The sequence below is a fragment of the Somniosus microcephalus genome, chromosome 11 (assembly GCF_052327205.1).
Source record: "Somniosus microcephalus isolate GS21.2 chromosome 11, FLI_Smic_1.0, whole genome shotgun sequence".
NCBI classification, from domain to species: domain Eukaryota; kingdom Metazoa; phylum Chordata; class Chondrichthyes; order Squaliformes; family Somniosidae; genus Somniosus; species Somniosus microcephalus.
This window is the reverse complement of record NC_140997.1, coordinates 237,840,425-237,864,496: the sequence shown is the minus strand read 5'-3', so window position 1 is coordinate 237,864,496 and position 24,072 is coordinate 237,840,425. Positions and strand designations below refer to the sequence as shown.

Sequence of the window (24,072 nt, the reverse complement as noted above, 5' to 3'; positions counted from 1 at the left end):
CTCTGCCCCCGTCCCCCTCGCCCGTCACTCTGCCCCGTCCCACTCGCCCGTCACTCTGCCCCGTCCCACTCGCCCGTCACTCTGCCCCCGTCCCACTCGCCCGTCACTCTGCCCCAGTCCCTCGCCCGTCACTCTGCCTCAGTCCCCCTCGCCCGTCACTCTACGCCAGTCCCCCTCGCCCGTCACTCTACGCCAGTCCCCCTCGCCCGTCACTCTGCCCCCGTCCCCCGTCACTCTGCCCCGTCGCCCGTCACTCTGCCCCCGTCCCCCTCGCCCGTCACTCTGCCCCCGTCCCCCTCGCCCGTCACTCTGCCCCCTTCCCCCTCGCCCGTCAGTCTGCCCCCGTCCCCCTCGCCCGTCACTCTGCCCCCGTCCCCCTCGCCCGTCACTCTGCCCCGTCCCACTAGCCCGTCACTCTGCCCCCGTCCCCCTCGCCCGTCACTCTGCTGCCCCCGTCCCCCTCGCCCGTCACTCTGCTGCCCCAGTCCCCCTCGCCCGTCATTCTGCCCCAGTCCCCCTCGCCCGTCACTCTGCCCCAGCCCCCCTCGCCCGTCACTCTGCCCCCGTCCCCCTCGCCCGTCACTCTGCCCCAGTCCCCCTCGCCCGTCACTCTGCCCCGTCCCACTCGCCAGTCACTCTGCTGCCCCCGTCCCCCTCGCCAGTCACTCTGCTGCCCCGTCCCCCTCGCCCGTCACTCTGCCCCCGTCCCCCTCGCCCGTCACTCTGCCCCCGTCCCCCTCGCCCGTCACTCTGCCCCCGTCCCCCTCGCCCGTCACTCTGCCCCCGTCCCCCTCGCCCGTCACTCTGCCCCAGCCCCCCTCGCCCGTCACTCTGCCCCAGTCCCCCTCGCCCGTCACTCTGCCTCAGTGCCCCTCGCCCGTCACTCTGCCCCCGTCCCACTCGCCCGTCACTCTGCCCCGTCCCCCTCGCCCGTCACTCTGCCCCCGTCCCACTCGCCCGTCACTCTGCCCCAGTCCCTCGCCCGTCACTCTGCCTCAGTCCCCCTCGCCCGTCACTCTATGCCAGTCCCCCTCGCCCGTCACTCTATGCCAGTCCCCCTCGCCCGTCACTCTGCTGCCCCCGTCCCCTTCGCCCGTCACTCTGCCCCCGTCCCCCTCGCCCGTCACTCTGCCCCAGTCCCCCTCGCCCGTCACTCTGCCCCGTCCCCCTCGCCCGTCACTCTGCCCCCTTCCCCCTCGCCCGTCACTCTGCCCCAGTCCCCCTCGCCCGTCACTCTGCCCCAGTCCCCCTCACCCGTCACTCTGCTGCTCCCGTCCCACTAGCTCGTCACTCTGCCCCCATCCCCCGTCACTCTGCCCCAGTCCCCCTCGCCCGTCACTCTGCTGCCCCAGTCCCCCTCGCCCGTCATTCTGCCCCAGTCCCCCTCGCCCGTCACTCTGCCCCAGCCCCCCTCGCCCGTCACTCTGCCCCCGTCCCCCTCGCCCGTCACTCTGCCCCAGTCCCCCTCGCCCGTCACTCTGCCCCGTCCCACTCGCCAGTCACTCTGCTGCCCCCGTCCCCCTCGCCCGTCACTCTGCCCCCGTCCCCCTCGCCCGTCACTCTGCCCCCGTCCCCCTCGCCCGTCACTCTGCCCCCGTCCCCCTCGCCCGTCACTCTGCCCCAGCCCCCCTCGCCCGGCCCTCTGCCCCAGTCCCCCTCGCCCGTCACTCTGCCCCAGCCCCTCGCCCGTCACTCTGCCCAAGTCCCCCTCGCCCATCACTCTGCCACGTCCCCCTCGCCCGTCACTCTGCCCCCGTCACTCTGCTGCCCCCGTCCACCTCGCCCGTCACTCTGCCCCCGTCCCCCTCGCCCGTCACTCTGCCCCCGTCCCCCTCGCCCGTCACCCTGCCCCGGCCCTCTGCCCCAGTCCCCCTCGCCGGTCACTCTGCCCCCGTCCCACTCGCCCGTCACTCTGCCCCAGTCCCCCTCGCCCGTCACTCTGCCCCAGTGCCCCTCGCCCGTCACTCTGCCCCAGTCCCCCTCGCCCGTCACTCTGCCCCCGTCCCCCTCGCCCGTCACTCTGCCCCGTCACTCTGCTGCCCCCGTCCCCCTCGCCCGTCACTCTGCCCCCGTCCCCCTCGCCCGTCACTCTGCCCCCGTCCCCCTCGCCCGTCACCCTGCCCCGTCCCTCTGCCCCAGTCCCCCTCGCCCGTCACTCTGCCCCGTCCCACTCGCCCGTCACTCTGCCCCAGTCCCCCTCGCCCGTCACTCTTCCCCAGTCCCCCTCGCCCGTCACTCTGCCCCAGTCCCCCTCGCCCGTCACTCTGCCCCCGTCCCCCTCGCCCGTCACTCTGCCCCCGTCCCCCTCGCCCGTCACCCTGCCCCGGCCCTCTGCCCCAGTCCCCCTCGCCGGTCACTCTGCCCCAGTCCACCTCGCCCGTCACTCTGCCCCCGTCCCCCTCGCCCGTCACTCTGCCCCTGCCCCCCTCGCCCGTCACTCTGCCCCAGTCCCCCTCGCCCGTCACTCTGCCCCCGTCCCCCTCGCCCGTCACTCTGCCCCTGCCCCCCTCGCCCGTCACTCTGCCCCAGTCCCCCTCGCCCGTCACTCTGCTGCCCCAGCCCCCCTCGCCCGTCACTCTGCTGCCCCCGTCCCACTCGCCCGTCACTCTGCCCCGTCCCCCTCGCCCGTCACTCTGCCCCCGTCCCCCTCGCCGGCACTCTGTCCCAGTCCAACTCGCCCGTCACTCTGCCCCAGTCCCCCTCGCCCGTCACTCTGCCAGTCCCCCTCGCCCGTCACTCTGCCCCAGTCCCCCTCGCCCGTCACTCTGCCCCCGTCCCACTCGCCCATCACTCTGCCCCCGTCGCCCTCACCCGTCACTCTGCCCCAGCCCCCCTCGCCCGTCACTCTGCCCCCGTCCCCCTCGCCCGTCACTCTGCCCCCGTCCCCCTCGCCCGTCACTCTGCCCCCGCCCCCCTCGCCCGTCACTCTGCCCCCGTCACTCTGCTGCCCCAGTCCCCCTCGCCCGTCACTCTGCCGCAGTCCCCCTCGCCCGTCACTCTGCCGCAGTCCCCCTCGCCCGCCACTCTGCCTCCGTCCCCCTCACCCGTCACTCTGCCCCAGTCCCACTCGCCCGTCACTCTGCCCCAGTCCCCCTCGCCCGTCACTCTGCTGCCCCAGTCCCCCTCGCCCTTCACTCTGCCCCCGTCCCCCTCGCCCGTCACTCTGCCCCCGTCCCACTCGCCCGTCACTCTGCCCCGTCCCACTCGCCCGTCACTCTGCCCCCGTCCCACTCGCCCGTCACTCTGCCCCAGTCCCTCGCCCGTCACTCTGCCTCAGTCCCCCTCGCCCGTCACTCTACGCCAGTCCCCCTCGCCCGTCACTCTACGCCAGTCTCCCTCGCCCGTCACTCTGCCCCGTCCCCCGTCACTCTGCCCCCGTCGCCCGTCACTCTGCCCCCGTCCCCCTCGCCCGTCACTCTGCCCCCGTCCCCCTCGCCCGTCACTCTGCCCCCTTCCCCCTCGCCCGTCAGTCTGCCCCCGTCCCCCTCGCCCTTCACTCTGCCCCCGTCCCCCTCACCCGTCACTCTGCCCCGTCCCACTCGCCCGTCACTCTGCCCCGTCCCACTCGCCCGTCACTCTGCCCCCGTCCCACTCGCCCGTCACTCTGCCCCAGTCCCTCGCCCGTCACTCTGCCTCAGTCCCCCTCGCCCGTCACTCTACGCCAGTCCCCCTCGCCCGTCACTCTACGCCAGTCCCCCTCGCCCGTCACTCTGCCCCCGTCCCCCGTCACTCTGCCCCCGTCGCCCGTCACTCTGCCCCCGTCCCCCTCGCCCGTCACTCTGCCCCCGTCCCCCTCGCCCGTCACTCTGCCCCCTTCCCCCTCGCCCGTCAGTCTGCCCCCGTCCCCCTCGCCCGTCACTCTGCCCCCGTCCCCCTCGCCCGTCACTCTGCCCCGTCCCACTAGCCCGTCACTCTGCCCCCGTCCCCCTCGCCCGTCACTCTGCTGCCCCCGTCCCCCTCGCCCGTCACTCTGCTGCCCCAGTCCCCCTCGCCCGTCATTCTGCCCCAGTCCCCCTCGCCCGTCACTCTGCCCCAGCCCCCCTCGCCCGTCACTCTGCCCCCGTCCCCCTCGCCCGTCACTCTGCCCCAGTCCCCCTCGCCCGTCACTCTGCCCCGTCCCACTCGCCAGTCACTCTGCTGCCCCCGTCCCCCTCGCCAGTCACTCTGCTGCCCCGTCCCCCTCGCCCGTCACTCTGCCCCCGTCCCCCTCGCCCGTCACTCTGCCCCCGTCCCCCTCGCCCGTCACTCTGCCCCCGTCCCCCTCGCCCGTCACTCTGCCCCCGTCCCCCTCGCCCGTCACTCTGCCCCAGCCCCCCTCGCCCGTCACTCTGCCCCAGTCCCCCTCGCCCGTCACTCTGCCCCAGTGCCCCTCGCCCGTCACTCTGCCCCCGTCCCACTCGCCCGTCACTCTGCCCCGTCCCCCTCGCCCGTCACTCTGCCCCCGTCCCACTCGCCCGTCACTCTGCCCCAGTCCCTCGCCCGTCACTCTGCCTCAGTCCCCCTCGCCCGTCACTCTATGCCAGTCCCCCTCGCCCGTCACTCTATGCCAGTCCCCCTCGCCCGTCACTCTGCTGCCCCCGTCCCCTTCGCCCGTCACTCTGCCCCCGTCCCCCTCGCCCGTCACTCTGCCCCAGTCCCCCTCGCCCGTCACTCTGCCCCGTCCCCCTCGCCCGTCACTCTGCCCCCTTCCCCCTCGCCCGTCACTCTGCCCCAGTCCCCCTCGCCCGTCACTCTGCCCCAGTCCCCCTCACCCGTCACTCTGCTGCTCCAGTCCCCCTCGCCCGTCATTCTGCCCCAGTCCCCCTCGCCCGTCACTCTGCCCCAGCCCCCCTCGCCCGTCACTCTGCCCCCGTCCCCCTCGCCCGTCACTCTGCCCCAGTCCCCCTCGCCCGTCACTCTGCCCCGTCCCACTCGCCAGTCACTCTGCTGCCCCCGTCCCCCTCGCCCGTCACTCTGCCCCCGTCCCCCTCGCCCGTCACTCTGCCCCCGTCCCCCTCGCCCGTCACTCTGCCCCCGTCCCCCTCGCCCGTCACTCTGCCCCAGCCCCCCTCGCCCGGCCCTCTGCCCCAGTCCCCCTCGCCCGTCACTCTGCCCCAGCCCCTCGCCCGTCACTCTGCCCAAGTCCCCCTCGCCCATCACTCTGCCACGTCCCCCTCGCCCGTCACTCTGCCCCCGTCACTCTGCTGCCCCCGTCCACCTCGCCCGTCACTCTGCCCCCGTCCCCCTCGCCCGTCACTCTGCCCCCGTCCCCCTCGCCCGTCACCCTGCCCCGGCCCTCTGCCCCAGTCCCCCTCGCCGGTCACTCTGCCCCCGTCCCACTCGCCCGTCACTCTGCCCCAGTCCCCCTCGCCCGTCACTCTGCCCCAGTGCCCCTCGCCCGTCACTCTGCCCCAGTCCCCCTCGCCCGTCACTCTGCCCCCGTCCCCCTCGCCCGTCACTCTGCCCCGTCACTCTGCTGCCCCCGTCCCCCTCGCCCGTCACTCTGCCCCCGTCCCCCTCGCCCGTCACTCTGCCCCCGTCCCCCTCGCCCGTCACCCTGCCCCGTCCCTCTGCCCCAGTCCCCCTCGCCCGTCACTCTGCCCCGTCCCACTCGCCCGTCACTCTGCCCCAGTCCCCCTCGCCCGTCACTCTTCCCCAGTCCCCCTCGCCCGTCACTCTGCCCCAGTCCCCCTCGCCCGTCACTCTGCCCCCGTCCCCCTCGCCCGTCACTCTGCCCCCGTCCCCCTCGCCCGTCACCCTGCCCCGGCCCTCTGCCCCAGTCCCCCTCGCCGGTCACTCTGCCCCCGTCCCACTCGCCCGTCACTCTGCCCCAGTCCCCCTCGCCCGTCACTCTGCCCCAGTGCCCCTCGCCCGTCACTCTGCCCCAGTCCCCCTCGCCCGTCACTCTGCCCCCGTCCCCCTCGCCCGTCACTCTGCCCCGTCACTCTGCTGCCCCCGTCCCCCTCGCCCGTCACTCTGCCCCGTCCCCCTCGCCCGTCACTCTGCCCCCGTCCCCCTCGCCCGTCACCCTGCCCCGTCCCTCTGCCCCAGTCCCCCTCGCCCGTCACTCTGCCCCGTCCCACTCGCCCGTCACTCTGCCCCAGTCCCCCTCGCCCGTCACTCTTCCCCAGTCCCCCTCGCCCGTCACTCTGCCCCAGTCCCCCTCGCCCGTCACTCTGCCCCCGTCCCACTCGCCCGTCACTCTGCCCCCGCCCCACTCGCCCGTCACTCTGCCCCCGTCCCCCACGCCCGTCACTCTGCCCCAGTCCCCCTCGCCCGTCGCTCTGCCCCAGTCCCCCTCGCCCGTCGCTCTGACCCAGTCCCCCTCGCCCGTCACTCTGCTGCCCCAGCCCCCCTCGCCCGTCACTCTGCTGCCCGTCCCACTAGCCCGTCACTCTGCCCCCGTCCCCCTCGCCCGTCACTCTGCCCCCGTCCCCCTCGCCTGTCACTCTGCCCCCGTCCCACTCGCCAGTCACTCTGCTGCCCCCGTCCCCCTCGCCCGTCACTCTGCCCCCGTCCCACTCGCCCGTCCCACTCGCCCGTCACTCTGCCCCCGTCCCTCTCGCCCGTCACTCTGCTGCCCCCGTCCCCCTCGCCCGTCACTCTGCCCCCGTCCCACTCGCCCGTCACTCTGCCCCCGTCCCCCTCGCCCGTCACTCTGCTGCCCCCGTCCCCCTCGCCCGTCACTCTGCTGCCCCCCTCCCCCTCGCCCGTCACTCTGCCCCGTCCCCCTCGCCCGTCACTCTGCTGCCCCCCTCCCACTCGCCCGTCACTCTGCCCCCGTCCCCCTCGCCCGTCACTCTGCCCCCGTCCCCCTCGCCCGTCACTCTGCCCCGTCCCCCTCGCCCGTCACTCTGCTGCCCCCCTCCCCCTCGCCCGTCACTCTGCCCCGTCCCCCTCGCCCGTCACTCTGCTGCCCCCCTCCCACTCGCCCGTCACTCTGCCCCCGTCCCCCTCGCCCGTCACTCTGCCCCCGTCCCCCTCGCCCGTCACTCTGCCCCGTCCCCCTCGCCCGTCACTCTGCCCCGTCCCCCTCGCCCGTCCCCCTCGCCCGTCACTCTGCCCCCGTCCCCCTCGCCCGTCACTCTGCCCCAGTCCCACTCGCCCGTCACTCTGCCCCAGTCCCACTCGCCCGTCACTCTGCCCCAGCCCCCCTCGCCCGTCACTCTGCCCCAGTCCCCCTCGCCCGTCACTCTGCCCCAGTCCCCCTCGCCCGTCACTCTGCCCCAGCCCCCCTCGCCCGTCACCCTGCCCCAGTCCCCCTCGCCCGTCAATCTGCCCCAGCCCCACTCGCCCGTCACTCTGCCCGTCCCCCTCGCCCGTCACTCTGCTGCCCCGTCCCTCTCCACTCTGCCCCGTCCCCCTCGCCCGTCACTCTGCCCCGTCCTCCTCGCCCGTCACTCTGCCCCAGTCCCACGCGCCCGTCACTCTGCCCCAGTCCCACTCGCCCGTCACTCTGCCCCCGTCCCCCTCGCCCGTCACTCTGCCCCCCGTCCCCCTCGCCCGTCAATCTGCCCCAGCCCCACTCGCCCGTCACTCTGCCCGTCCCCCTCGCCCGTCACTCTGCTGCCCCGTCCCTCTCCACTCTGCCCCGTCCCCCTCGCCCGTCACTCTGCCCCGTCCTCCTCGCCCGTCACTCTGCCCCAGTCCCACGCGCCCGTCACTCTGCCCCAGTCCCACTCGCCCGTCACTCTGCCCCCGTCCCCCTCGCCCGTCACTCTGCCCCCCGTCCCCCTCGCCCGTCACTCTGCCCCAGTCCCCCTCGCCCGTCACTCTGCCCCCGTCCCCCTCGCCCGTCACTCTGCCCCCCGTCCCCCTCGCCCGTCACTCTGCCCCCCGTCCCCCTCGCCCGTCACTCTGCCCCAGCCCCACTCGCCCGTCACTCTGCCCGTCCCCCTCGCCCGTCACTCTGCTGCCCCCGTCCCCCTCGCCCGTCACTCTGCCCCCGTCCCACTCGCCCGTCCCACTCGCCCGTCACTCTGCCCCCGTCCCTCTCGCCCGTCACTCTGCTGCCCCCGTCCCCCTCGCCCGTCACTCTGCCCCCGTCCCACTCGCCCGTCACTCTGCCCCCGTCCCCCTCGCCCGTCACTCTGCTGCCCCCCTCCCCCTCGCCCGTCACTCTGCCCCCGTCCCCCTCGCCCGTCACTCTGCTGCCCCCCTCCCACTCGCCCGTCACTCTGCCCCCGTCCCCCTCGCCCGTCACTCTGCCCCCCGTCCCCCTCGCCCGTCACTCTGCCCCAGCCCCACTCGCCCGTCACTCTGCCCCGTCCCCCTCGCCCGTCACTCTGCTGCCCCCGTCCCCCTCGCCCGTCACTCTGCCCCCGTCCCACTCGCCCGTCCCACTCGCCCGTCACTCTGCCCCCGTCCCTCTCGCCCGTCACTCTGCTGCCCCCGTCCCCCTCGCCCGTCACTCTGCCCCCGTCCCACTCGCCCGTCACTCTGCCCCCGTCCCCCTCGCCCGTCACTCTGCTGCCCCCCTCCCCCTCGCCCGTCACTCTGCCCCCGTCCCCCTCGCCCGTCACTCTGCTGCCCCCCTCCCACTCGCCCGTCACTCTGCCCCCGTCCCCCTCGCCCGTCACTCTGCCCCCGTCCCCCTCGCCCGTCACTCTGCCCCGTCCCCCTCGCCCGTCACTCTGCCCCGTCCCCCTCGCCCGTCCCCCTCGCCCGTCACTCTGCCCCCGTCCCCCTCGCCCGTCACTCTGCCCCAGTCCCACTCGCCCGTCACTCTGCCCCAGTCCCACTCGCCCGTCACTCTGCCCCAGCCCCCCTCGCCCGTCACTCTGCCCCAGTCCCCCTCGCCCGTCACTCTGCCCCAGTCCCCCTCGCCCGTCACTCTGCCCCAGCCCCCCTCGCCCGTCACCCTGCCCCAGTCCCCCTCGCCCGTCAATCTGCCCCAGCCCCACTCGCCCGTCACTCTGCCCGTCCCCCTCGCCCGTCACTCTGCTGCCCCGTCCCTCTCCACTCTGCCCCGTCCCCCTCGCCCGTCACTCTGCCCCGTCCTCCTCGCCCGTCACTCTGCCCCAGTCCCACGCGCCCGTCACTCTGCCCCAGTCCCACTCGCCCGTCACTCTGCCCCCGTCCCCCTCGCCCGTCACTCTGCCCCCCGTCCCCCTCGCCCGTCAATCTGCCCCAGCCCCACTCGCCCGTCACTCTGCCCGTCCCCCTCGCCCGTCACTCTGCTGCCCCGTCCCTCTCCACTCTGCCCCGTCCCCCTCGCCCGTCACTCTGCCCCGTCCTCCTCGCCCGTCACTCTGCCCCAGTCCCACGCGCCCGTCACTCTGCCCCAGTCCCACTCGCCCGTCACTCTGCCCCCGTCCCCCTCGCCCGTCACTCTGCCCCCCGTCCCCCTCGCCCGTCACTCTGCCCCAGTCCCCCTCGCCCGTCACTCTGCCCCCGTCCCCCTCGCCCGTCACTCTGCCCCCCGTCCCCCTCGCCCGTCACTCTGCCCCCCGTCCCCCTCGCCCGTCACTCTGCCCCAGCCCCACTCGCCCGTCACTCTGCCCGTCCCCCTCGCCCGTCACTCTGCTGCCCCGTCCCTCTCCACTCTGCCCCGTCCCCCTCGCCCGTCACTCTGCCCCGTCCTCCTCGCCCGTCACTCTGCCCCAGTCCCACGCGCCCGTCACTCTGCCCCAGTCCCCCTCGCCAGTCACTCTGCCCCAGTCCCACTCGCCCGTCACTCTGCCCCCGTCCCCCTCGCCCGTCACTCTGCCCCCCGTCCCCCTCGCCCGTCACTCTGCCCCAGTCGCCCTCGCCCGTCACTCTGCCCCAGTCCCCCTCGCCCGTCACTCTGCCCCAGTCCCCCTCGCCAGTCACTCTGCCCCAGTCCCACTCGCCCGTCACTCTGCCCCCGTCCCCCTCGCCTGTCACTCTGCCCCCGTCCCACTCGCCAGTCACTCTGCTGCCCCCGTCCCCCTCGCCCGTCACTCTGCCCCCGTCCCACTCGCCCGTCCCACTCGCCCGTCACTCTGCCCCCGTCCCTCTCGCCCGTCACTCTGCTGCCCCCGTCCCCCTCGCCCGTCACTCTGCCCCCGTCCCACTCGCCCGTCACTCTGCCCCCGTCCCCCTCGCCCGTCACTCTGCTGCCCCCGTCCCCCTCGCCCGTCACTCTGCTGCCCCCCTCCCCCTCGCCCGTCACTCTGCCCCGTCCCCCTCGCCCGTCACTCTGCTGCCCCCCTCCCACTCGCCCGTCACTCTGCCCCCGTCCCCCTCGCCCGTCACTCTGCCCCCGTCCCCCTCGCCCGTCACTCTGCCCCGTCCCCCTCGCCCGTCACTCTGCCCCGTCCCCCTCGCCCGTCCCCCTCGCCCGTCACTCTGCCCCCGTCCCCCTCGCCCGTCACTCTGCCCCAGTCCCACTCGCCCGTCACTCTGCCCCAGTCCCACTCGCCCGTCACTCTGCCCCAGCCCCCCTCGCCCGTCACTCTGCCCCAGTCCCCCTCGCCCGTCACTCTGCCCCAGTCCCCCTCGCCCGTCACTCTGCCCCAGCCCCCCTCGCCCGTCACCCTGCCCCAGTCCCCCTCGCCCGTCAATCTGCCCCAGCCCCACTCGCCCGTCACTCTGCCCGTCCCCCTCGCCCGTCACTCTGCTGCCCCGTCCCTCTCCACTCTGCCCCGTCCCCCTCGCCCGTCACTCTGCCCCGTCCTCCTCGCCCGTCACTCTGCCCCAGTCCCACGCGCCCGTCACTCTGCCCCAGTCCCACTCGCCCGTCACTCTGCCCCCGTCCCCCTCGCCCGTCACTCTGCCCCCCGTCCCCCTCGCCCGTCAATCTGCCCCAGCCCCACTCGCCCGTCACTCTGCCCGTCCCCCTCGCCCGTCACTCTGCTGCCCCGTCCCTCTCCACTCTGCCCCGTCCCCCTCGCCCGTCACTCTGCCCCGTCCTCCTCGCCCGTCACTCTGCCCCAGTCCCACGCGCCCGTCACTCTGCCCCAGTCCCACTCGCCCGTCACTCTGCCCCCGTCCCCCTCGCCCGTCACTCTGCCCCCCGTCCCCCTCGCCCGTCACTCTGCCCCAGTCCCCCTCGCCCGTCACTCTGCCCCCGTCCCCCTCGCCCGTCACTCTGCCCCCCGTCCCCCTCGCCCGTCACTCTGCCCCCCGTCCCCCTCGCCCGTCACTCTGCCCCAGCCCCACTCGCCCGTCACTCTGCCCGTCCCCCTCGCCCGTCACTCTGCTGCCCCCGTCCCCCTCGCCCGTCACTCTGCCCCCGTCCCACTCGCCCGTCCCACTCGCCCGTCACTCTGCCCCCGTCCCTCTCGCCCGTCACTCTGCTGCCCCCGTCCCCCTCGCCCGTCACTCTGCCCCCGTCCCACTCGCCCGTCACTCTGCCCCCGTCCCCCTCGCCCGTCACTCTGCTGCCCCCCTCCCCCTCGCCCGTCACTCTGCCCCCGTCCCCCTCGCCCGTCACTCTGCTGCCCCCCTCCCACTCGCCCGTCACTCTGCCCCCGTCCCCCTCGCCCGTCACTCTGCCCCCGTCCCCCTCGCCCGTCACTCTGCCCCGTCCCCCTCGCCCGTCACTCTGCCCCGTCCCCCTCGCCCGTCCCCCTCGCCCGTCACTCTGCCCCCGTCCCCCTCGCCCGTCACTCTGCCCCAGTCCCACTCGCCCGTCACTCTGCCCCAGTCCCACTCGCCCGTCACTCTGCCCCAGCCCCCCTCGCCCGTCACTCTGCCCCAGTCCCCCTCGCCCGTCACTCTGCCCCAGTCCCCCTCGCCCGTCACTCTGCCCCAGCCCCCCTCGCCCGTCACCCTGCCCCAGTCCCCCTCGCCCGTCAATCTGCCCCAGCCCCACTCGCCCGTCACTCTGCCCGTCCCCCTCGCCCGTCACTCTGCTGCCCCGTCCCTCTCCACTCTGCCCCGTCCCCCTCGCCCGTCACTCTGCCCCGTCCTCCTCGCCCGTCACTCTGCCCCAGTCCCACGCGCCCGTCACTCTGCCCCAGTCCCACTCGCCCGTCACTCTGCCCCCGTCCCCCTCGCCCGTCACTCTGCCCCCCGTCCCCCTCGCCCGTCAATCTGCCCCAGCCCCACTCGCCCGTCACTCTGCCCGTCCCCCTCGCCCGTCACTCTGCTGCCCCGTCCCTCTCCACTCTGCCCCGTCCCCCTCGCCCGTCACTCTGCCCCGTCCTCCTCGCCCGTCACTCTGCCCCAGTCCCACGCGCCCGTCACTCTGCCCCAGTCCCACTCGCCCGTCACTCTGCCCCCGTCCCCCTCGCCCGTCACTCTGCCCCCCGTCCCCCTCGCCCGTCACTCTGCCCCAGTCCCCCTCGCCCGTCACTCTGCCCCCGTCCCCCTCGCCCGTCACTCTGCCCCCCGTCCCCCTCGCCCGTCACTCTGCCCCCCGTCCCCCTCGCCCGTCACTCTGCCCCAGCCCCACTCGCCCGTCACTCTGCCCGTCCCCCTCGCCCGTCACTCTGCTGCCCCGTCCCTCTCCACTCTGCCCCGTCCCCCTCGCCCGTCACTCTGCCCCGTCCTCCTCGCCCGTCACTCTGCCCCAGTCCCACGCGCCCGTCACTCTGCCCCAGTCCCCCTCGCCAGTCACTCTGCCCCAGTCCCACTCGCCCGTCACTCTGCCCCCGTCCCCCTCGCCCGTCACTCTGCCCCCCGTCCCCCTCGCCCGTCACTCTGCCCCAGTCGCCCTCGCCCGTCACTCTGCCCCAGTCCCCCTCGCCCGTCACTCTGCCCCAGTCCCCCTCGCCAGTCACTCTGCCCCAGTCCCACTCGCCCGTCACTCTGCCCCCGTCCCCCTCGCCTGTCACTCTGCCCCCGTCCCACTCGCCAGTCACTCTGCTGCCCCCGTCCCCCTCGCCCGTCACTCTGCCCCCGTCCCACTCGCCCGTCCCACTCGCCCGTCACTCTGCCCCCGTCCCTCTCGCCCGTCACTCTGCTGCCCCCGTCCCCCTCGCCCGTCACTCTGCCCCCGTCCCACTCGCCCGTCACTCTGCCCCCGTCCCCCTCGCCCGTCACTCTGCTGCCCCCGTCCCCCTCGCCCGTCACTCTGCTGCCCCCCTCCCCCTCGCCCGTCACTCTGCCCCGTCCCCCTCGCCCGTCACTCTGCTGCCCCCCTCCCACTCGCCCGTCACTCTGCCCCCGTCCCCCTCGCCCGTCACTCTGCCCCCGTCCCCCTCGCCCGTCACTCTGCCCCGTCCCCCTCGCCCGTCACTCTGCCCCGTCCCCCTCGCCCGTCCCCCTCGCCCGTCACTCTGCCCCCGTCCCCCTCGCCCGTCACTCTGCCCCAGTCCCACTCGCCCGTCACTCTGCCCCAGTCCCACTCGCCCGTCACTCTGCCCCAGCCCCCCTCGCCCGTCACTCTGCCCCAGTCCCCCTCGCCCGTCACTCTGCCCCAGTCCCCCTCGCCCGTCACTCTGCCCCAGCCCCCCTCGCCCGTCACCCTGCCCCAGTCCCCCTCGCCCGTCAATCTGCCCCAGCCCCACTCGCCCGTCACTCTGCCCGTCCCCCTCGCCCGTCACTCTGCTGCCCCGTCCCTCTCCACTCTGCCCCGTCCCCCTCGCCCGTCACTCTGCCCCGTCCTCCTCGCCCGTCACTCTGCCCCAGTCCCACGCGCCCGTCACTCTGCCCCAGTCCCACTCGCCCGTCACTCTGCCCCCGTCCCCCTCGCCCGTCACTCTGCCCCCCGTCCCCCTCGCCCGTCAATCTGCCCCAGCCCCACTCGCCCGTCACTCTGCCCGTCCCCCTCGCCCGTCACTCTGCTGCCCCGTCCCTCTCCACTCTGCCCCGTCCCCCTCGCCCGTCACTCTGCCCCGTCCTCCTCGCCCGTCACTCTGCCCCAGTCCCACGCGCCCGTCACTCTGCCCCAGTCCCACTCGCCCGTCACTCTGCCCCCGTCCCCCTCGCCCGTCACTCTGCCCCCCGTCCCCCTCGCCCGTCACTCTGCCCCAGTCCCCCTCGCCCGTCACTCTGCCCCCGTCCCCCTCGCCCGTCACTCTGCCCCCCGTCCCCCTCGCCCGTCACTCTGCCCCCCGTCCCCCTCGCCCGTCACTCTGCCCCAGCCCCACTCGCCCGTCACTCTGCCCGTCCCCCTCGCCCGTCACTCTGCTGCCCCCGTCCCCCTCGCCCGTCACTCTGCCCCCGTCCCACTCGCCCGTCCCACTCGCCCGTCACTCTGCCCCCGTCCCTCTCGCCCGTCACTCTGCTGCCCCCGTCCCCCTCGCCCGTCACTCTGCCCCCGTCCCACTCGCCCGTCACTCTGCCCCCGTCCCCCTCGCCCGTCACTCTGCTGCCCCCCTCCCCCTCGCCCGTCACTCTGCCCCCGTCCCCCTCGCCCGTCACTCTGCTGCCCCCCTCCCACTCGCCCGTCACTCTGCCCCCGTCCCCCTCGCCCGTCACTCTGCCCCCGTCCCCCTCGCCCGTCACTCTGCCCCGTCCCCCTCGCCCGTCACTCTGCCCCGTCCCCCTCGCCCGTCCCCCTCGCCCGTCACTCTGCCCCCGTCCCCCTCGCCCGTCACTCTGCCCCAGTCCCACTCGCCCGTCACTCTGCCCCAGTCCCACTCGCCCGTCACTCTGCCCCAGCCCCCCTCGCCCGTCACTCTGCCCCAGTCCCCCTCGCCCGTCACTCTGCCCCAGTCCCCCTCGCCCGTCACTCTGCCCCAGCCCCCCTCGCCCGTCACCCTGCCCCAGTCCCCCTCGCCCGTCAATCTGCCCCAGCCCCACTCGCCCGTCACTCTGCCCGTCCCCCTCGCCCGTCACTCTGCTGCCCCGTCCCTCTCCACTCTGCCCCGTCCCCCTCGCCCGTCACTCTGCCCCGTCCTCCTCGCCCGTCACTCTGCCCCAGTCCCACGCGCCCGTCACTCTGCCCCAGTCCCACTCGCCCGTCACTCTGCCCCCGTCCCCCTCGCCCGTCACTCTGCCCCCCGTCCCCCTCGCCCGTCAATCTGCCCCAGCCCCACTCGCCCGTCACTCTGCCCGTCCCCCTCGCCCGTCACTCTGCTGCCCCGTCCCTCTCCACTCTGCCCCGTCCCCCTCGCCCGTCACTCTGCCCCGTCCTCCTCGCCCGTCACTCTGCCCCAGTCCCACGCGCCCGTCACTCTGCCCCAGTCCCACTCGCCCGTCACTCTGCCCCCGTCCCCCTCGCCCGTCACTCTGCCCCCCGTCCCCCTCGCCCGTCACTCTGCCCCAGTCCCCCTCGCCCGTCACTCTGCCCCCGTCCCCCTCGCCCGTCACTCTGCCCCCCGTCCCCCTCGCCCGTCACTCTGCCCCCCGTCCCCCTCGCCCGTCACTCTGCCCCAGCCCCACTCGCCCGTCACTCTGCCCGTCCCCCTCGCCCGTCACTCTGCTGCCCCGTCCCTCTCCACTCTGCCCCGTCCCCCTCGCCCGTCACTCTGCCCCGTCCTCCTCGCCCGTCACTCTGCCCCAGTCCCACGCGCCCGTCACTCTGCCCCAGTCCCCCTCGCCAGTCACTCTGCCCCAGTCCCACTCGCCCGTCACTCTGCCCCCGTCCCCCTCGCCCGTCACTCTGCCCCCCGTCCCCCTCGCCCGTCACTCTGCCCCAGTCGCCCTCGCCCGTCACTCTGCCCCAGTCCCCCTCGCCCGTCACTCTGCCCCCGTCCCCGTCACTCTGCTGCCCCAGTCCCACTGGCCCGTCACTCTGCTGCCCATATATTATGCTGCATCCTGGAATAAAAAGCTAGTATCAGTAATGGTGAATATGTAACTATCGAATTGTTGTAAAAACCGATCTGGTTCACAAATGTTCTTTAGGGAAGGAAATCTGCCGTCCTTACCCGGTCCGGCCTGTATGTGACTCAGCAATGTGGTGACTCTTAACTGCCCTCTGAAATGGCCCAGCAAGACACTCAGTTGCACCAAATCGCTGCAATAAAGTTTACCAAGAATAAAACCGGACGGACCACCCAGTATCGACATAGGCATCAGATTCGGACATGACAAAGGCACACCCAGCCCAATCCTCCTCATGAACATCTGGAGACTTGTGTCCAAATTGGGAGAGCTGTACCACAGACTACTCAGGCAACAGCCCGACATGATCATACTCACAGAACCACCGACTAACTTCCCTCAGCTGATGAATCAGTACTCCTCCATGTTGAACATCACTTGAAAGAAACACCGAGGGTAGCAAGGGCACAGAATGTACTCTGGGTGGGGGACTTCAATGTCCATCAAGAGAAGCACAGTAGCGCCACTACACACAGAGCTGGCCGAGTCCTGAAGGACATAGCTGCCAGTCTGGGCCCGCGACAAGCGGTGAGAGAACCAACACGAGGGAAAAACCTACTTGACCTCATCCTCACCAAACTACCTGTCACAGATGCATCTGTCCAGGACAGCATTGGTAGGAATAACCAGTGCACAGTCCTTGTGGAGACGAAGTCCCGTCTTCATACTGAGAACACCCTCCATCGTGTTGTGTGGCACAACCACCATGCTAAATGGGATAGATTCAGAACAGATCTAACAGCTCAAAACTGGGCATCCATGAGGCATTGTAGGTCATCAGCAGAATTATATTCCAGTACAATCTGCAACCTCATGGCCTGGCGTATTCTCCACTCTAGCATCAAGCCAGGGGACCAACCCTGGTTCAATGAGGAGTGTAGAAGAGCATGTCGGGAGCAGCACCAGGTGTACCTAAAAATGAGGTGCCAACCTGGGGAAGCTGCAACACGGGACTACATGCGTGTTAAACAGCAGATGCAGCATGCTATAGACAGGGCCAAGTGATCCCACAACCAACGGATCAGATCAAAGCTCTGCAGTCCTGCCACATGCAGTCATGAATGGTGGTGGACCATTAAACAACTAACGGGAAGAGGAGGCTCCATGAACATTTTCATCCCCAATGATGGCGGAGCCCAGCACGTGAGTGCAAAAGACAAGGCTGAAATGTTTGCAACCATCTTCAGCCAGAAGTGCCGAGTGGATGATCCGGGTATATCCTGTCCACAAAAAGCAGGACAAATCCAATCCGGCCAATTACCGCCCCATCAGTCTACTCTCAATCATCAGCAAAGAGCTGGAAGGAATCGTCGACAGTGCTAGCAAGCAGCACTTCCTCACTAATAACCTGCTCACCGATGTTCAGTTTGGGTTCCAGCAGGACCACTCGGCTCCCGACCTCATGGACAAAAGAGCTGAACTCCAGGAGGTTAGGCGAGAATGACTGCCCTTGACGTCAAGCCAGCATTTGACCGAATGCTGCATCAAGTAGCTATAATAAAATTGAAGTCAATGGGAATCGGGGGGGGGAACTCTCCACTGGCTAGAGTCATACCTAGCAAAGGAAGGTGGTTGTTGGAGGCAAATCATCTCACCCCTAGGACATCGCTGCAGGAGTTCCTCAGGGCAGTGTCCTAGGCCCAACCATCTTCAGCTGCTTCATCAATGACCGTCCCTCCATCATAAGGGCAGAAGTGGGGATGTTCACTGATGACTGCAGTGTTCAGTGCCATTCACAACTCCACAGATAATGAAGCAGTCCATGCCCACATGCAACAAGACCTGGACAACATTAACGCTTAGGCTGATAAGTGGCAAGTAACATTCGTGCCACACAAGTGCCAGGCAATGACCATCTCCAATAAAAGTCTAACCACCACCCCTTGATATTCAATGGCATTACCATCGTTGAATCCCCCACCATCAACATCCTGGGGGGTCACCATTGAAGGAAACATTGGTGGCGACAAGAGGTCAGAGGCTGCATATTCTGCAGCAAGTGACTCACCTCCTGACTCCCCAAAGCCTTGCCACCATCTACAAGGCACAAAGTCAAGCGTGTGATGGAATACCCTCTACTTGCCTGGATGAGTGCAGCTCCAACAATACTCAAGAAGCTCAACACTACTCGGGACAAAGCAGCCCGTTTGATTGGCACCCCATCCACCATCTTAAACATTCACTCCCTCCACCACCGGCGTACCGTGGCTGCAGTGTGGACCATCTACAAGATGCACTGCAGCAACTCACCAAGGCTTCTTCGACAGCACCTCCCAAACCTGCGACCTCTACCACCTAGAAGGACAAGGGCAGCAGGCATGTGGGAACACCGCCACCTCCAAGTCTCACACCATTTTGACTTCGAAATACATCACTTCCTTAATTGCTGGGTCAAAATCCTGGAACTCCCTCCCTTCCTAACATTGTGGGAGTACCTTCACCACACGGACTGCAGCGGTTCACCACCACCTTCTCAAGGGCAACTAGGGATTGGGCAATAAACGCTGACCATGCCAGCGACGCCCACATCCCATAAATGAATAAAAAGAAAGTTCCACTCACCCATCACTCCTGTGCTTGCTGACCGACACTGGCTGACCCACTTGTTTAAAACCCTTCATGGCCTCCCTCCTTCCAATCTCTAACCTTCTCCAGCCCACAACCCTTCAAGAACAGGGAGTGCGACTTTCAAAGAGCCGGCACAGAGACAATGGGCATAATGGCCTCCTTCTGTGCCGATTCTACATAACCCCGTTCACCCAACCAAATTTGTCCCCACCAATGGCGGCCGTGCCTTCAGCTGTCTAGACCCCAAGCTCTGCAATTCCTCCCCTAAACACCTCCAACTCCCTCTCCTCGATTAGACCCTCCTTATAACCCGCCTGTTAGACGAAGGTTTGTCTCCCATCCCATTAGCTTCTTTGGCTCAATGACGGTTTTGATTTTTCGGATTACACTTCTGTGAAGTGCCTTGGAGCATTTTCTACATTAATTACATAGATTCTACAGCACAGAAATAGGCCATTCGGCCCAACTGGTCCGTGCCGGTGTTTATGATCCACACGAGCCTCCCCTTCCACTCGATTTACTTCATCTCACCAGATCAACCTATCCTTCTATTCCTTTCTATCTCATACTTATCTCACTTCCCCTTAAATCCATCCGTGCTATTCACCTCACCCACTCCCTGTGGGAGTGAGTTCCACATTCTCACCACTCGCTGGGTGAAGAAGTTTCTCCTGAATTCCCCATTGGATTTATTAGTGACTCTCTTATATTTACGGTCCCTAGTTTTGGACTCCCCACAAGTGGAAACATCTTCGATAGGGTTATCGAACACGTTCATCATTGTAATGTCCTCTCAGTCTAACCAAGGTTCGATACAAGTTTAACACGTCTCTGCTGTTGAATTCCATTCTCTAGATATGAAGCCGTGCTGTGTTTGCATTTTTTTTATGGCTTTGTTAACCGGAGTTGCTACTTTTAATGATCAGTGAATCTGTGCCCCAGATCCCTTTGTGCCTCCACCCCATTTAGACTCTTTATTTTCCAAGGAGTCTGTAGCCTCCTTATTCCTTCGACCAAAATGCACCACCTCACACTTACCCTGTATTGAAATTAATTTACCAATTACACGTCCATTCTGCAAGTTCGTTAACGTCCCAGTATTAACTATACCCTCCAATTTGGTGTTGTCCGCAAATTCCAACAGTTTATGATTCCTGATTTATGTAAATAGTGAACAGTGGTCCCAGCACTGATCCCTGTGGACCACCGCTTCCCCCCCCCCCCCCCCCCCGCAGTCGGAGTAACTACCTTTAACCCCACCTCTGGTTTTGTAGCTAGCTTGCTCTCCATTCTGCTACTTGTCTTGACTCCACGTGCTCAGACTGCAGTCAGGAGTCTATGTACCTTATCGAGAGCCTTTTAAAAGCCCATATACATCACATCCACTGCAGTAAAGAAAGAATTTGCATTTATATAGCACCCTTCACGATGTCAGGACGTCTTAAAGCACTTTACAACACCATAGGATACACCCCATCTCTTCCCCACATCCCCACTATGTGGACATGAAAACTCATGACTGTCTTTTCTTGCTCATTCTTTCTCTTGGAGCCTCAAAACTGCAGAACTAGCTTTTAAACTCAAGTTTGCCATCACAAACACTATTTCCTGATTAACCTCACCACCTCAATTATACCCAATTTCTGCATGCCCTTTCATGGAACCACAGCAGTTTATTTGGCACACCCTGCCTGTGCGGACTTCTGCGCCAGAACAATCCAGAACTAATCTCACCTCACTGCTCTCTACCCAGAGTCCCAATTTTCCCAGAACAGATGCAAGGTCCCTGCCTCAACTGCTGCTTGTGGGAAAACATTCCCTGCTCCAATAACCCTCTGCATAAAGAGATGTCTCCGAACCGCTCTCCTCACTCGGATTTCAAACTGATGAACCCTCATCACTGATGCCCCAAATGGAATAAATGGGCATTTTCTCTTCATATCAATACTCATCATTTAAAAACCTCAAATCGCCTCAGCCTTCTCTGCTTCAGTAGAAGTAGTTCAGTTTTTTCTCATATCTATAGTTTCCAATCCCTGGTAAATCCGTGCTGTGCACAGACTTCAACAGCCTTTCTACAGTGAAACTCCCAAAACTGTATACTGTATAACCTCATCATTACTTCTTTACTATTGTACCCTATGTCCCCATTTATAAAATCCAAAATTCTAGTGACTTTATGAGAGACCACCATTCATCCTGCACTTACAGGGAATGATGTATTTGAACCCCTAGGTCTCCCGTCCCTTCGTGTATACGCCCATTATTTTTTTCTCCCAAAACTTCACATTTAATTGCACCTGCCACCAATCCGCCCATTCCATTGTCTTTTACAGTTCTCGCCTTTTGCCAAACCTGTTTTTTTGTAGTCAGCAAATTGAGATTGTGTTCTCTATCCAAGTCCAAACCATCTACATATAAACCGGAACCAAAGTGGCCCTAGCACTGACCCACCACATCAGCCCTTTCCATAGAATTACATCAAAATAATAACATGCAAGCAGGAAATTCGGCTCAACCAGTCCATGTCAGTGTTCATCTTGGCTTTAATCACCAGCGCCAATCCTGTCCATCAACCAACTTTCGAGCTATGCAGCTATACTTGCTCTTATACCACAAGGCTGATTTTTTTTCTCAAGCCCCAAGACACCTTATTGAATGACTTATGAAAATCTTTAATCACTTTAAAAACTGCATTCTCTATTTATCTATTTGGTTACTTCAAGAGAAAAAAAAGTGATACCATTCTTGAGTTTTACAATCCTGTAGATTGTAACTTGAATAATGACCGAAAGGGCTGAGGAGTTCCACCTAAAAAGTTCTGGGAGAGAATAACACAAGAGGTGGTGTGATGGATGATACTGTAACTCTGCAGGGTGAAGGAAGTGTGTGGGACAGTGCATTCAGAGGAATGAGAAAGGTTCAGAGGAATGAGAAAGGTTCAGATGAACAGATGTCAATGGCATCAACAAAATAGAAACATAGAAGGAGTAGGCCATTCGGCCCCTCGAGCCTGTTCCGCCATTTAATGAGATCATGGCTGATCATCCGAATTCAGTACTCTGTCCCTGCCTTCTCCCCATATCCCTTTAGCCTTAATAAATATATCTAACTCCTTCTTGAATATATTTAATGAATTGGCCTCCACTGCCTTCTGTGGCAGAGAATTCCACAGGTTCACCACTCTCTGGGGGAAGAAATTCCTCCTCATCTCTGCCCTAAATGGCTTACCCCTTATCCTTAGACTGTGTCCCCTGGTTCTGGACTCCCCTGCCATCGGGAACATCCTTCCTGCATCTAGTCTGTCCAGTCCTGTTAGAATTTTGTAAGTTTCAATGAGATCCCCTCTCATTCTTCTAAACTCCAGTGAGTATAAGCCCAATCGACCCAATCTCTCCTCATACGTCATTCCTGCCATCCCAGGTATCAGCCTGGTGAATCTTCGCTGCACTCCCTCCATGGCAAGAACATCCTTCCTCAGATAAGGCGACCAAAACTGCACACAATACTCAAGGTGCGGTCTCACGAAGGCCAACATACCATTTGCCTTCTTAACCACCTGCTGCACCTGCATGCTTACCTTCAGCAACTGGTGCACAAGGACACCCAGGTCTCGTTGCACCTCCCCTTCTCCCAATCTATTGCTGTTCAGATAATCTGCCTTCCTGTTTTTGCCACCAAAGTGGATAACCTCGCATTTATCCACATTATACTGCATCTGCCATGCTTCTGCCCAATCACCCAACCTGTCCAAATCATACATGCTTTTCTCTTTCTCACTAGTTTCTACACCAATGTAGCAGATACATTATATCAACGTGGAAACTACAGTATAATCAACCCAAAGATAACACGAGACATGTATACACCTTCATTTTAAAATTCTCATCCTTGTGTTGAAATCCCTCCATGACCTCGCCTCTCCCTATCTCTGCCACCTCCTCCAGCCTTACAACCAATATTCCCTTTAAGCTGCGCTGCCGCACGACTGTGTGCAGCTCCCGCGCAGGCAGCTTGCCGGCACTAGCACGGGAATTGGAATGGGCCGCACACCCCAAAAAAATTAAAGGGAACATTGCCTACAACCCTGAGATCTCTGCGCTCCTCTAATTCTGACCTCTTGAGCATCCCTGATTTCCATCGCTCCGCCATTGGCGGCCGTGCCTTCAGCCGCCTGGACCCCCGAGCTCTGGGACTCCCTCCGTAAACCTCTCCGCCTCGCCAAAACCTAGCTCTCGGACCAGGCTTTTGGTACCTGTCCCAGAATGAGAACAGCACAACAGGCGGCCATTTGGCCCATCCTGCCTGTCCCAAAACCTCGTGTGTCTCGGAGTTAAATTTGCATAAAGCTGCTGTGAAGCAGCCAGTGGCATTTTGCTGTGTTCAAGGCGCTATATAAATGCAGCTGTATGTTGATATAAGAACTACCTATTGGACCAGGCTCGGTGTTCGCTGCCCCAATACCGCCTAATGCGGCTCGGGGCGCAGATATTGACGGATTTCCGCGGCTCTGAGGCGCCTTGCGCGGTGTCGCGGTGTGAATGCAGCTGGCGGTGGAGAGCGGCGGGGCCGAGGCCCAGGCTGTGCCCGGGACAGTGGAGCCAATGCGGGGCCCACACCGACCGCAGCCAGCCCGGGGACCGCGCGGAGCGAAGGAGGCTGCCGGGGCGGGCAGAGCCGTCACTCGGCGCCGGGGAGCTGGCCTGGGTCCCGGGGAGGGGGAGCCTCAGGCCAGGCCCGCTGACGGGAGGCCCGGGGCCCAACTCACCACACCGCGGCGGCCGCTGCTGTATCGGTGCGGGGCGGCGCTCACCTTCCCCCGCGGCTGCAGCTCTCCGCTTCAACCCCAGCCCGCGGCCTGGCGCCAGGCCCCGCTCCCCGCTGTGGCCGAGCAGTGCCGTGCGCGCTCCCGCAGCCGGCCGTCAGCGCGCGCCACTCTCCCCGGGGGCGAGCACGCACGCGGCCTCTCTCCCCGCTCCCGCACCGCCCGGGCTCAGGCCAGGCCCGAGGCCCGAGGGAGAACGTGCCGGCCCCCGCTTCGCTTCGCTTCACCTCACCACCCGGCCCCGGCTCTCGGCCGCTTACCTCAGCCTGCCGCGGGACTGTGCCCGGCTCGCCGCTCCCGGCCCGGCCTTTGTCCGCGCGCTCCTGCCGCTCTAAAGCTGTCCGAGCGCCATCTCACCCCCGCCCGCCCGCAGCCAATCGGCGCCGCCCTCCCGCCGCATCTCGCGAGGCTTCAGCCGCCGCCTCTTAAAGGGGCCGCGACTCACTGTCAGAGCAAGAGGCCATTCAGCCCCTGGAGCCTGTTACACAGGAACAGGAGGAGGCCATTCGGCCCCTCGAGCCTGTTACACAGGAACAGGAGGAGGTCATTCAGCCCCTCGAGCCTGTTACACAGGAACAGGAGGAGGCCATTCAGCCCCTCGAGCCTGTTACACAGGAACAGGAGGAGGTCATTCGGCCCCTCGAGCCTGTTACACAGGAACAGGAGGAGGCCATTCAGCCCCTCGAGCCTGTTACACAGGAACAGGAGGAGGCCATTCGGCCCCTCGAGCCTGTTACACAGGAACAGGAGGAGGTCATTCGGCCCCTCGAGCCTGTTACACAGGAACAGGAGGATTCCATTCAGCCCCTTGAGCCTGTTACACAGGAACAGGAGGAGGCCATTCAGCCCCTGGAGCCTGTTACACAGGAACAGGAGGAGGCCATTCAGCCCCTCGAGCCTGTTACACAGGAACAGGAGGAGGCCATTCGGCCCCTCGAGCCTGTTACACAGGAACAGGAGGAGGTCATTCAGCCCCTCGAGCCTGTTACACAGGAACAGGAGGAGGTCATTCAGCCCCT

The 24,072-nt window shown here is 66.5% G+C and overlaps 1 protein-coding gene across 3 annotated transcripts in view; it reads right to left on the bottom strand.

Annotated features, from left to right (window-relative positions):
- qrich1 (glutamine-rich 1) overlaps positions 1-23,441 on the bottom strand; it is a 156,854-nt gene extending 133,413 nt beyond the window's left edge. Inside the window, exon 1 of one of the 3 annotated variants that reach the window (XM_086002186.1) lies at positions 23,314-23,441. The gene's annotated coding sequence lies outside the window, so the exon portion shown is untranslated. Of the gene's footprint in view, positions 1-22,996; positions 23,123-23,313 lie in introns of those variants that run through there. The other 2 variants (XM_086002187.1, XM_086002188.1) reach the window with 2 other exon arrangements.
- Positions 23,442-24,072: the final 631 nt, after the last annotated feature.